General features: G+C 42.0%; 1 long non-coding RNA gene across 3 annotated transcripts in view; it reads right to left on the bottom strand.

The window, feature by feature from the left end:
* Positions 1 to 541: 541 nt before the first annotated feature.
* LOC118532241 (uncharacterized) overlaps positions 542 to 13807 on the bottom strand; it is a 32030-nt gene continuing 18764 nt past the window's right edge. Inside the window, exons 4-5 of one of the 3 annotated variants that reach the window (XR_013449913.1) lie at positions 8964 to 9224; positions 6305 to 8531 (exon numbers count right to left, since the gene is read on the bottom strand). This is a non-coding gene — a long non-coding RNA (uncharacterized LOC118532241). Of the gene's footprint in view, positions 693 to 6304; positions 9225 to 13807 lie in introns of those variants that run through there. The other 2 variants (XR_013449914.1, XR_004915608.2) reach the window with 2 other exon arrangements.

Genomic DNA, 13807 nt, shown 5'->3' on the forward strand with positions numbered 1-13807 from the left:
TTCTGGAAGCTGAGTATGGAGTAGACAGTGAAGGGAGAATCTGAAGGCAGGAAGATTAGCTGGGAGGCAGGGCAATAATCCAAACTTGCATTCTAAGACCTAGATTAGGCTGGTGGCAATGAGGATCAAAAGGAGCCAATGTGAGCAATACTGAAAAGGAGGAAGTGACAACCAGATAAAGCCCGCTTCCTTCAACCCTGTCACTTGGCTACACCTCCCTCCTCTCTGCTCCCCCTCCTCCTCTCATCAAGAGACGCCTGGGACACTCCTCTTTCACCAAAATGAGCCTTTGGCTCGCGCAGTATTTGTTTTGAAACCTAAGCTCTACTCTGTCCTACCGTCAGTGGTGTGTTGGAGCAGGCTTGCAGTAGCTCATGAAAACCAGTGGATAGATCTTCAAAAATTTTATAAGCTGGCTATTAGATCGGGCTATTATTTAGATAATATTACGGACACAGTTCAACAGATAATCTTTTTTTTAAAAAAGGTAATAATAACTCAAAATGCATCAGCCCTTTATCAGTTTACTAGGCTTGACTATTATCCTCTGTTTCCTGTGGAGTCGAGGTTATTTCCGTCCCAGCGGAGCCCCGCACCGGCCACATCCGGTCATGGCGGGCTTTCCGGCGCGTCTTCCCGGCTGGCGTCCAGCGCCCTCCCGGCAGCAGCCGGGAACGGACGGAGCGTTCACGCTGTGGAAATTGTTCAGGGCTTTATTTATTGCTTCGCTGAATGTCCAGACTTAAGAAAGTGAAGAAGAAAATGTTAATAATGCAGACTAAACTCAAAAACAGTGCGGAAGCTGAAAGAGGGTTTAGTTGAATGAGTATCGTTCTGTACAGTGGTGAGAAATCGTTTGGTGATAGCTCACGTAGATGTAATGACAAACTTGCTGGGAAATGAGTTAGTGGATTGGGATACAATTCCTTTTTTTTTTTTAAGATTTTATTTTTCCATTTGAGAGGGAGAGAGCACGAGCAGAGGGAGGGGCAAAGGGAGTGGATGAAGCAGTTCCCCGCTGAGCAGGGAGCCCCACATGGGGATGGATCCCAGAACCCCAGGACCCGGATCACGATCTCAGCCAAAGGCTGAGGCCTAACGGACTGAGCCACCCAGGCGCCCGTGGGATCCCATTCCTATTGCTAAACCATAGGCTGGCTTACAGACACAGGAGTTTCACAAAAATTGATAGCACTCTGTGAAAGTCAGCTGGTTTCATGGAATTTACAGTAAAGAGTGTTATTATCCGTAGTAAATTGTGTGCTACACATTCTTTATATCAGCAAAATTCATAATAAACTTATGTAAATCTATTTTTGCACACCTTTCCTCCCTCCCCAAGAGAACCTGTGATTTAAATATTTACCAACACACTACTGCCTACCATCCATGTGAACACCCTGGCTTAATCCTTACTAACTGTGAAATTGGGAGGTTACTCTTGAAGATGATTTTCGTATGTAGAAAATACCGTTCAGGGCGCCTGGGTGGCTCAGATGGTTAAGCGTCTGCCTTCGGCTCAGGTCATGATCTCAGGGTCCTGGGATCGAGTCCTGCATCGGGTTCCCTGCTCAGTGCAGAGCCTGCTTCTCCCTCTCCCTCTGCCACTCCCTCTGCTTGTGCTCTTCTATCTCTCTGTCAAATAAATAAATAAAATCTTTAAAAAAAAAAAAAAAGAAAAGAAAATACCGTTCAACTGAGTCGACTTTTTTTTCTAATCAGTACTTAATGTGAATTAAGTGTTCAAATTCAAAATGCTATGTTTTCCTTAAGTTTTAAGAACTACTTCATATCTTATTATTTTACTTATAAAATTGTAAATATTTACAATTACCTTTTAGGGTGAGGATTAATATTTCTTTCCCTTTACAAACTTCGGGTATTAAACTTCTTTGAAGATTTTACGTTGCATTTATTAATTTAATATTTCCTATGTATATTAAGTATCTTGATTGACTGATAAAGCATTCCCAAGGAACTAAGTATTAGATATAATTAGATATATTAAAAATCTCCAGAGAGAGCTCAGTGTAAAATGCCCATCTCCCATGGTGGCCGCCCCACTATACCAGAAATCTTTAGTGCTCCAGCAGCACAGTGCTGGGCTTAGATATAATTAACTTTCTTTTTTAAAGTTTTTTGTTAGCCTAGGTCCTCTCAAAGGTAAACACTAAGATGGTGTTAGAGGTGCAAGAGGTTTGGGGAGGGTGGGATACCAGTAAGGGAAGATGGGGAGGGCTGGAAAAGTTTGCTGTCAAACTGAGATGCTGAGCATCAGGGGAGAGGGAGGAGGAGGAGAGGAGACACAGAAGGAGGATGGGAAGGATGTTGGAAGGGCAGGAAGGATGGAGGGAAGATGGGTCATAAACTGCAGTGCAGTTTTAAGAGTTTTGCCTGTCAGAGGAAGAGCTCTGCCTTAGTATCTCCTTCCCACCGCTCCGCCCAACATCCCTAACAGAATCACTGGGTGGGAGCAGCCCCTGGGAAGTGCAACCTAAAGAAAACTCAACAGTAATGGAATCAGGGGATAGCGGCTGGGATCATGGATCAGTTACACTTTCTGCAATAGGCGATCCAAGAGACACATTCTCTTGGCCACCGCCTTAGCTTTTTGCTTTTGATTTATTTTATTTGCCTTTTATAAAATAATACATATTGTTCTAATACCTGCTCTTTCTCTTCTTCTTGTTTTCTTAAAATATAATTTCCATTAGTATTTCCCAAACCTCTTGACTTTCAAATCCATTGCACAGTTTTACACATCCCCTCTGGAAGTTTTTAATTGTGTCACTTTCATGAGAAATATGATTAAGGAGAGATTTTAAGTAAGAAAAAAATATTTTGTTTTAGTTAGGAATTATTAAAGAGGATTTAAACATTATATGTAAAGATACACATTACATAACCATAAAATTTGACATTTTCCCTTTGATAATTAACATGTTTAACTTACTTTAAGGTACTTATAACAAAAAACATGATTTGATGACAAGTTTTAAACTATTATTTTATGTTTGGTTCAGGGACAAAATGTACATTAAATATAACGAATAAACTTAACTACACCTAATACAGGTTAAAAACTGCCTTCAAGGCCGGATGTTTAGAATTCTTATATTTTGCACTAAAAATAGTTAATTTATCATCTGCTTTATTTCTGAATGACAAGAGAAAAACGAAGGTTTCAAGTTACTCTTTGCAAGTACTTCCACATTGCCCACATGGGTAGTTTTAATTCTCCATAAATGAAGAGCTAAATTGGATATCATCATCTTTCCCTCTTTTGCCACTGGCTTTTGAAAACTAGAGGCATCTTGATGTGTATATTAGAATTCAGATCAGATTAATGCAATTTACAGATTTAATGAAGAGCATCTTGAGGTAAATCAACAGAATTACTATCATTTTTGTGCTTCTTATTATCTTCCTTTTTTCAAAGTCAGTGCTCCTTATGTTTCCCCCCTTAAGGCATACTCACTGTGGGCATTGAACTAAGCAATACATGACCGTGACCGCAAGCAAAGCACCGTGGCAGCTACCGCAGGTCAGCTCTGTGGGTGGTGGCCGAGTGCACAAGGGCTCACCTGGTTGCCCCCCAGCCACTGGGCACCCTTGGATGTGCTACTCGTACCGTTCCGTTTCAAAGGTGGAAATTCTGAAAAATCATTTTCTTTACTAAAATTGTAAAAACCGGTATTTAAAGCAGATGCCTCTAAGGTGGGCAACTACAAAGAATAGCTTTGAGCATCCCAGGAAATGCACGACCACCAGTGGGAAATGCCCCTAAAGTGCTGCCTAGTACTCGCCGTGCAGAAGTGCACGATTGACCTAAACTAAGGATGGGGTTAGGTCCTTTCCAACGCTAATGTTCTGGATCCAATGAAGCTAAAGTGGTGTGTGAAACACAAGTAGTTAAGCTCAAAGCCTGGAAACTAGCTCCATATCCTATTGCCGACTTCATTTATCACATGATTTTCTTCTAAGTAAAGACCTGGATGTTGGAAAAGGCTCTATTCCTTTAAACAAACTATTCAATGTCACTGTTGTGTCCTTATAGATAACAGTGACAGCAATCATAATACCTTCAATAGAGGATTTGCAGGCAACCTTGCAGTAACTCGCACTCTCCCAGGGGTCTGGAAGACAACAGGTTGGTGATGACTTATCTAAAAAATGGATGGACAGCAAAGACTTCGGGCAATCCTCCATAAATATTGTTTCTCTCTGCAGAGCTTGCAAAAGGTATTAATGGCCATGAGTTTGAGATGACATTTCCTGATAAGAACCTGGAAAGCAGCTACTCCAGGTAGCCAGTTAAAAGCAAAAGAGTTATCAGATGAGGGTTTTCTGAATGTGTATGTGTACGAAAAATAAGGAAAAGTACTTTGGAAAGTAAATCTGAATAATAAAGCATGCCTTCTTTTCCTTTCTTAATCATCACAACCACACCTCTTTCTACCCATTAATATTGCTAATCAGCTAAAATAACCACTCATGCACAACCTACTATAAGGTATGACATGCAATTTTGAAAATTAAATGCACATGTTGATATGGAACATGAACTCCTGGACATTGTAAAATAATAACCGATAGACTTCTCCAGGATTCGGGGCGCCTGGGTGGCTCAGACGGTTAAGCGTCTGCCTTTGGCTCAGGTCATGATCCCAGCATCCTGGGATCAAGCCCCACATCCAGCTCCTGGCTCAGCGGGGAGTCTGCTTCTCCCTCTCCCTCTGCCTTTACCCCTGCTCATGCTCTCTCTCTCTCTCTGTATCTCTGTGTCTCGAATGAATAAATAAAATCTTAAAAAAAAATTCTCCAGGATTCAACATGTGAAGTTCAAACCAATCATGTTATAAGCAAGGGCAATATTTCACCATACTATTTGTAAAGGCACCCAATGCTTTTTTTTTTTAAATCATGCCTTTGGTCATCAAGAAAACTAATTTCCAGAGATGGCCAATCTGCATGGAGAGTACGTCAATCAATCCAGCTGAAATAGTGGACTCCTTAAGGTCAATATTTGATGATATGCAGTTAGCACATACAAGCCACTCTGCCAGGAGCTGATTCATTCCCTCTGTCGGTCCGTAAGACACTAACTCTGGGGGACACCTGGGTGGCCCAGTCGGTTGAGCATCTGCCTTCGGCTCAGGTCATGATCCCAGGGTCCTTGGATCAAGTCCCGCATCGGGCTCCTTGCTCAGCGGGGAGCCTGCTTCTCCCACTGCCTGCCACTCCCCCTGCTTGTGCTCTCTCTCTCTTATTTATTTATAAATAAATAAAATCTTAAAAAAAAAAAAAGACACTAACTCTGGGACAGACACAGAAATGCCAAATGGGATGAGGTGCACGTGTCAAGCAGGGAGGCAAGAAGGGGTTCATCTGTAAAAGACAAGAAGATGGATGCCTAAGGGTTTTGTCTCCTAAACGGAGTGTCTCTCCAGTCCATTCACATCCTGAGACTATGAGTTAGTCAACTCAACCCCAATAAAATGGTTCCAGTGTCTGAGAGATAAAAACTTCAATGTAAAAAGAAGGTCATCACCCCATGACCTGTATTCTAGCAGGCCTGCTTCGTCTTCTCTTTGAAGAAAGATTTCTGATAAATGTTTCCTTTTGTTTTCTTAATTTACATTAGCTATTTCAAAAGAGAAAAACAAAGAGCTATTTGTCTCTGAAGAAATGAAACACCCAGGTAAGCCAGCAACCAACAACTGCACAAACATCTGTGAGCTGCATAATCAATTCTGTGATTAGGCAGAGGAGAGCTCTGCACCCACATTGATTTTAAAATGCAAATCTGAATACAGCTAATCTTCACATAAATATAATAGGTATTGCATTGATTGTTTTCCCTCGTGATCATATGAAAAATTAACTAAAGTGATGGTAAAGAAGTAGCATAATATTATTTGAAGGTAGACGGTGATAAATTGCATATTATAATCTCTAAAGCAATCAGTAAAATGAACACACACACACACACACACACACAAACACACACACGCACACACAGTGAGGGATAGCTACAAGCCAATAGAGGAGATAAAATGGAATACTAAACAATAGTCAATTTAGCCAAAAGAAGGCAAGAAAGAAGGAAGAAAGGGACAAAGAACAGTTGGGACAAATCCAAAACAAAGATGGGAGACTTGAATCCAATCATATTAAAAGCTCCAATTAAGGATAGTAGAAAATTCATGAGAAAGGTATAAGTAACAATGACACTGACCACGATTTAACATGTTTTTATTTATTATTTTTTAAAAGATTTATTTATTTATTTGAATGCAAGTGGGGGGTGGGGACAGAGGGAGAGAGAAAGAATCTCAAGTAGACTCCACGCTCAGTGCAGAGCCTGATGTAGGGCTTGATCTCACAACCCTGAGATCATGACCTGAGCCAAAGAGGGCCAAACACAACCAACTGAGCCACCCAGGTGCCCCTTTATTTATTTATTTTTAAGGTTATTTATTTATTTATTTATTTATTTATTTAAGTAATCTCTATACTCAATGTGGGGCTCAAACCCACAACCCTGAGATCAAGAGTCACATGCATGCTCTTTGGACTGAGCCAGCCAGGCACCCGTAATGTGTTTTTATTTAAAATAGATCATTATTATCATATTTTAATGTGTGTTTGTCTTAGTTTCACTTGTCTTACTTGATAATTAACCCCACATAGAAGGAAAAAGTCACTGGTTAATTCTCATCTATGGCTCCATCAGCAAAGTCCCTCAGTTTTGAATAACATGGTGGGTGCACCCATGCTGAGGCTGCTGCCATCAGTAGAAATGATTGTTTATTTAACTGATGAATGCTGCCTTCATCAGGGTGCTAGGGACTTAGACAGATGTGCACTGGACATAGCAAAGAGATACATTATGCTCGGATACTCTTTTTTGTCCCCCATACTACCTACTCCTGTGAGTCTTGGTGCCTCAAAAAAGTCAGATTAAATAAAGGAAGGTCAAAATGTTAGTTACATATACACACGCACATAAAAATTTCAATAAATTGGCCATTAGTGAGAAAGTTGATATGATGTCTGCATATCTATACCTACAGGTATTTCAAAATCAGAGTTTTTGGATCTCATGAACACAATAACATGGCAACATTTTTATAGCAAAGCAGACTGGAATTCCTGTGATAAATAATTCTCAGTCCCACACAGGCAGGAGTCTTTAAGAATTTCTGCTTTAATAACAAGAGAGTTTAATTACAAAGCCAATGAGCTATGATCGACACTCCCGGTCTCCCCCATCCCATCTTCCAATGCCTGGTACGACAGCTGCATACACAAGGAATTACAGTTGTATTTCCCTCTTGTTTTGAAGGGACAGGAAGGTCAAAAACCGTGCAGCTTAACGTCCTCAGATAACTTAACACTTTTCCTAGAGAGGACCTTTGGCTACAGAGGTTGTAGCGAACTAGTAATTTAACCCTGAGGTGTAAGAGATACTTTATTAATCAATTAGTGATATGGAAATGGATTTTCCTAGGGCTGTGACATTTGACAACATGTATGCCACACTAAGCCATCAACTAGTACCTCAACTTTGAAAAGAAATGGGATTTCAGAGTTATGGTTTTAGTACCAAGGCACCCTTCCCCTCTCACACCTCCTTGGCTAGCTCTCTGATCCAAACCACTGCTGTCTCTTACCTAGATTCTTACAAGAATCTCCTCACAGATTACACGGCTTCCAGCCCTTCCCCTCACAGAGAATTCTTAGTCCAGGTCCAGAGTGAGCCTTTATAAATGTCAAGTCAGACCGTGACACTGCTGGGCTTCGCCCTTCACTCGGCCTTTAAGTGGCCTATGAGGTCCCACAGGGTGTGATATTCCCCTCCCCACAACTGCTCTGACCTCATACCCTACTTTTCCATCCATCACCTGCTCGTTCTGAATACTCCAGCTGCACCAGCATCTTCGTCAGTCTTTGGATGCACTGGACACATCCCTACCTCAGGGCCTTTGCAGAGGCTCTTCCTCAGATACCCATGTGACTCATGCTCTCATCACTTCAGGTTTTTATTTAAATGTCTCCCACTCAGAGGCCTACCCTAACCACCTTTCTTTTATTGCAAACCAGCCTTCTGCCCAAGAACCCCTGATCCTTCTTACCCTGATCTTTTTTTTCCCACACGGCAACAATCATCTACTGATGGCCAAGAATGTTAATATCTACCCTATTATATAACTTTACATAAAAGTGTAATTTATTTACATACTTACTTTGTTTTCTTTGTTCTCTAACTAGATTGTAAGACCCACAAGAACAAAGATTTTCATGTCTTTTGTTTCCAATGTCTAAAACATGGTCATATTCAACAAATAGGCATTGAACTTCTGAATGAACAAATGAGAAGATACATTTTCATCAAGGACATGAAGAGCCCTAAGTGCCATGATGAGTCAAGACTTGATCCTGAGGGCAAGGCCAAATGATGAAAAAGATGGGTTAAAGGAACCTCCAATAGGTGAAAAGATTCCTGACATTGGATTTGGCAATGATTCCTTGGATTAAAAAAGACAACAAAGGGAAAAAATAGATAGATTAGACTACATCAGAATTTAAAACTTTTGTGCATCAAAGGACACTATCAATAGAGTGAAAAGGCAACACACAGAGTAGAAGTAAATGTTTGCAAATCATATCCCTGATAATGGATTGAGATCCAGAATACACAAAGAGCGCCTACAACTCAACAACAACAAAAAAACAAACAATCTGATTTAAAAATGGGCAAAGGACTTGAATAGACATTTCTCCAAGGAAGATATATAAGTGGTCAATAAGCACAGGAAAAGATACTCAACATCATTGATCATTTGGGAAATGTAAATCCAAACCAAAATAAGATACTACCTCACACCCATTAGGATGGCTATTATTTCAAAAAACAAACAAATAAACAAAAAATCAGAAAACAGCAAGTGTTGGGATACCTGGCTGGCTCAATCAGTAGAACATGTGACTCTTGATCTCAGGGCCATGAGTTTGAGCTCTACGTTGAATGTGGACCCTACTCAATTTAAAAAAAGAAAACGGCAAGTGTTGGCAAGGATGTTGACAGACTGGAACACTTCTACACTGCTGATGGGAATGTAAAAAAGTGCAGCCACTGTGGAAAACAGTCTGGTTTTTTCCTCAAAAAGTGAAGCATAGAATTGCCACGTGATCCAACAATTCTACTTCCAGGTATATACCTAAAAGAATTGAAAGCAGGGATTTGAACAGATATTTGTACACCCATGCTCATAACAACATTATTCATAATAGCCAAAGGGTAGGAACAACCCAAATACCCATCAACAGATATGTGGATAAACAAAATGAGGCATATATGTACAATGGAATATTATTCAACCCTAAAAAGGAATGACATTCTGACACATGCCACATGGATGAACTTTGAAGACATTATGCTAAGTGAACTAAGGCAGTCACAAAAGGACAAATACTGTATGATTCCATTTATATGAAGTGCCTACAGTAGTTAAATTCATAGAGACAGAAAGTAGAATGGTGGTTGTCAGGGGCTGGGGGGAGGGGAAAATGGGGAATTCGTGTTTAATGGGTATACAGTTTCAGTTTAGGTAGATGATAAAAGTTCTGGATATGGATGATGGTGATAGGTGCATAACAATATCAATGCACTTAATGCCTTTGTAGACTTAAAAATGGCTTAAATGGTAAATTTTATGTTATGTATATTTTACTACAACAAAATACAACAATTAATTTTTTATTCTTTTTATTTTTTCTTTTATATTTTTAAAAGATTTTATTTATTTATTTGAGAGAGCAAGAGAGAGCGAGCAAGTGAAAGGCAGAGGGAGAAGCTGAGTGGGGAGCCCGAAGCAGGACTCAATCCCGGGACTCGATCCCAGGACTCTGGGACCATGACCTGAGGTGAAGGCAGACACCCAACCCACTGAGTCACCCAGGTGCCCCAATTAATTTTGTTTTAAAAAAAGAACTCCAAAGGGCGCCTGGGTGGCCCAGCCATTAAGTGTCTGCCTTCAGCTCAGGTCATGATCCCAGGGTTCTGGGATCGAGCCCTGCATTGGGCTCCTTGCTCAGCAGGAAGACTGTTTCTCCCTCTCCCACTCCCCCTGCTTGTGTTCCCTCTCTCGCTGTCTCTCTCTCTGTCAAAAAATAAATAAAATCTTAAAAAAAAAAAAAAAGAACTCCAAGATGGTTACCTGTGGGCCCCTACCCCATCCTCATATTGTACCAGGTTAGTCTTGTGTGACCAGTAGAATATGGCAGAAGTGATGGTCCTTCATTTCTGAGATTAGGTTATAAAAAGCTGTAGCTTCCACCTTGTTACTCATCATAGGGAAAGTCAGCTACCATTTTAGAAGTCATCTGATGGAAAGGCCACAAGGTGAGGAACTAAAGCCTCTTGCTGTTCGCCATGTGAGTAAGCTTGGAAATGGATTCGTTGGGCCCAGTAAGCCTTCAGGGAATTGCTCCAGCCAACTGCTTGACTGGAGTCTCCTGACGCCTTGGGCCAGACCCACTCAGCTAACATCATCCCACTCAGCTAAGCCACTGCCAGATGCCTGACCCTCTGAAACTATGTGAGGTTATAAATATCTACCATCTTCAGTTGCTAAATTTGGGGGCAATTTGTTACACAGCAATAGGTAACTAATGAAAGGGATCAGAGGAGGCAGGACAGCCAATTTAGAGGCTACTGCCATATTATAGTCATAAAGGGGAAAGGATCTGGACTAGGGCAGAGACAATGGAGTGAAGAGGATAAAACTCCTTCAACAGGACTCCAGGAGGCAGGTAACAACAGGACTTGTTACCTGATTGGGTGCAGACAGGGATGGGGAGTGGGCACCCAGCAGGATGCCCAGATTTCTGACGCAGTTGCCTGTTTGCTTGGAGAGACCGTGAATCCTCAGGATGTAGACTGAGACTGACCCCCGCTGATTCACCAGCTCCACCACCCACCAAGCTCTAAGCTGTCCTCCCCACAGCACCGTGCCTGACATGGGCAGAGTTTCTCATTCTCTCCTCTCTGCCCCAGTGCATACTTACCGACTTCCAGTGTTTTCCAATTACTGGTTTTTTACTTCTATCACCTCTATTTTATTTTTACCCTTAAGGAAGAAATCTGTCTTTTCCATTTTATATCCCTTGGCCCTAGCACACAGTAAGTGCTCAATACATGTTCGATGGGAAAATGAGGGAACAAAACAACAGCTCCACTCCACCCACTGACACACTGATTGGGCCACACGGCCCAAAGACAATTTCCTTATGCCAGCATTTTATACTCCTCCGTCCAGAACGCCCTTCCCAAGGTAACTAAGCATTCCTTCCTACATTCCTGACGTGGATTCTCCCAAGATTCCAGCAGCCCAGAAAGATCTGCTCTAGCAATGGACCAAGGCAGGCTTTTGGACAGACAAACACAAGTAACAATTCTGAAGAAAGGTCTGCCGGTGAGAAAGAGAGTGCATCTGACCATCAGAAACCTCCATTCCAAACAAAAAGTGGGTTTTTTTTTTCCTGTCCCCCCTTTTAGGGGTTTAAAATGATAAGCCCCATTGCCTAAAAGTTCAAGTCCCGTGAGTTGTAAGGTTTATAATTCATTACCCCTTGTATTAGGTCTACTTCTCTTGAACAATAATTCTTTCACTCAACAATATGTATTGAGTGCCTACTATGTGCTAGAGACATAAGAGCTGAAGGCAACCTAAGAATCTGCTCTGTTTCCTTCTTCGGAAGTTTCAAAGAATATACTGAGATAGGACTATGTCACAAGGTCATTTCAAGCAGCAAGAGGAGCATACAAAATGTTCAGTTTGTAATATAATCCCAGTTTTGCCCATACGTATGTGTGTGTCCGTATGAGTCTGCATATGTGTAGATATATGCATTTAATTGCATATGCACAATTAAACTTTTAATTAACACATACATGTTATGGACTGAATGTTCATGCTCCCCAAAATCCATATGTCGAAGCCCAAAATCCCCATGGTGATGGGATAAGGCCACAAGGTGAGGTGGTATTTGGAGTGAGGCCTTTGGGAGGTTGAAGTCATGAGGGTGGGGCACTCATGATGGAATTAATGGCCTTATCAAAAGAGGCCAGAATCCCACTTCTCTTCCTCACGTTGAGGACCCAGCAAGAAGGCCGCCATCTGCAAACCAGGAAGAGTCTCACCAGACACTGAATCTGCCCACCCCTTGATCTGGGACTTCTCACCTCCAGAGCTGTAGGAATACATGTTTGCTGTTTACCAGTCCACGGTATTTTGTTATAGCCCCGAGCTGACCGAGATAATAGACAACAATAGACATCTGAGAACATAAATATTTTCTCTACAGTGGCTCTGAATAGCAGCCTTTTCTCCTGAAAAATGACTGTACCTCTCCTTTCTATACTAGAATGCTTCTCACATAATAAATTGTTCAACATTCAGATTTAAATAAACTCTTAATTAGGTTGAGACTCTCCTGCTAAGTGCATCTTCCACGTCTTCATAAGCTTGCAGGACTGGGATTCCTAAAGCCAGACCAGCTCTCCCTCAGAAAGACATAAGTGAAGAGCAATCTACCCTACTGATCCTTCCAAACCTGCATCTGGAATTTGGGTCCTCAGACATTCCAAGTTTCTTTTTGACTCCAGCACCTCTTACCCCCAAAGCTAGCAGAAGGTATGAGGAGTCACTTGGTTTGCCGGATCCTGTCATTACCACCTTTGTATCTTTGCTCAGAGTCTCAGAAGCTCATACAACAGCTACCTTAGTCCGCACAGCCTAGACATGAAATCCCCCCTCCTTTGTCCAGTCCTCCTCTCTAGGCTCACACCGGGATCCCTCACCCCCCAGTGCTGCTGACACCCCCTTATTACTCTGTGCACCATGGGACTCTGGGCCACTCACCTGCGATAGAACTTCGGAGAAGAACGCCATAGAGTTCCTCACATCTCTGATGCTGCCATACGCTTACACAGTCTGGTTCCCTCACTCCCTCCCTGCCTTCTTTTATTATTATTATTATTATTTTACCAGCAAAATGAATTTATTCGGGAAGCTCCCTGCCTTCTTAAACCACTTCTTCCACTCAGTTTAGGGATTCTTCACAGTACTAGCCAAAAGTTTCTCCTGATGCTTTGTAACCTTTTTAAATTTGTTTATTTTTATTTATTCTTATTTTTTTAAAGATTTTATTTATTAGACAGAGAGAGACAGCACAAGCATGGGGAGTGGCAGGCAGAGGGAGAAGCAGGCTCCCCATTGAGCAGAGAGCCTGACGCGGGGCTCAATCCCAGGACCCTGGGATCATGACCTGAGCCGAAGGCAGATGCTTAACCAAACTGAGCCACCCAGGCGCCCCTATTTATTTATTTTTAGATGCCCCCTTTATTTAAAGTAAACTCTACCCCCAATGTGGGGCTCGAACTCACAACCCCAAGATCAAGAGTCACATGCTATACCAACTGAGCCAGCCATGTGCCCTTGTGACCTTTTAAAGCAGAACGCCTGGCCTACATTTGTAGGTCTCAGGCTGAGGCCATTAGGTCAGGAAGACAAACAGAACACTACCTGTGGCCTGTAGGATGCTGACGGCCTTTCTCAGAGCCCAGGCCCCTTTAGTATTTGGATGAACTTAAATCCTTCGTGGATCTCACTGGAAACTGTGGGGCTGCCCGGCTACCTGGCCTTTGTGAGTTCTGTGGTTAAGAAGGTCTAGGGGTCTCTCTGTCCCCCCCTCCCCCCCCGGGTAGCCAGGCTAATATACTGCAGAGTCCCTATGAGCA

This window comes from Halichoerus grypus, chromosome 7 (assembly GCF_964656455.1).
Source record: "Halichoerus grypus chromosome 7, mHalGry1.hap1.1, whole genome shotgun sequence".
Taxonomy (NCBI): domain Eukaryota; kingdom Metazoa; phylum Chordata; class Mammalia; order Carnivora; family Phocidae; genus Halichoerus; species Halichoerus grypus.